The sequence below is a fragment of the Arachis duranensis genome, chromosome 6 (genome assembly GCF_000817695.3).
Source record: "Arachis duranensis cultivar V14167 chromosome 6, aradu.V14167.gnm2.J7QH, whole genome shotgun sequence".
NCBI lineage: Eukaryota > Viridiplantae > Streptophyta > Magnoliopsida > Fabales > Fabaceae > Arachis > Arachis duranensis.
The window spans coordinates 24,392,333-24,392,990 of NC_029777.3; positions in this window are offsets into that span (position 1 = coordinate 24,392,333).

Consider the following 658-nt stretch of genomic DNA (forward strand, 5'->3'; position numbering starts at 1 on the left):
TGCATATAGTTTCTTTGCTTTGAATAAGTGTCATATCCCTTATTTCATTCTTGGTTTAGCATGAGGACATGCTAAGGATTAAGTGTGGGGAGGTTGACAAACCCCAATTTGACGGTTTATCTTGTATTGATTTTAGGGGATTTTATAACCTTTTACCCACATTTATTCAATGAAATAGCATGGTTTTGTATATTCTCCTTTATTGTGCTTAAGAGTGAAAACATGCTTTTTAGGTCTTAAAATAGCTAAATCTAATTCACCTTGATTCCATTAGATGCCTTGATATGTTTGTTAAGTGATTTAAGGTTTAGGAGGCAAAGATTTGATGAAGGGAATGAAGAAAGAAGCATGAAAAGTTGGAGAACTCATGAAGAAATGAAAGAACCGGAAAGCTGTCAAGCTGACCTCTTCGCACTTAAATGACCATAACTTGAGCTACAGAGGTCCAAATGATGCGGTTCTAGTTGGGTTGAAAAGCTAACATCCGGGGGTTCGAAATGATATAAATTTTGCCATATGTTGCTTCGCGTTCAGGGGCGCGCACGCGCACTTTGCGCGCGCGCGCCGATTCTGTCTGTGGCCCACTATTATGAAATCGTCCCCAGCGGTTTTAGGAGCCATGTGGGCCCAATCCAACTCATTTCTGATGCTATTTAAG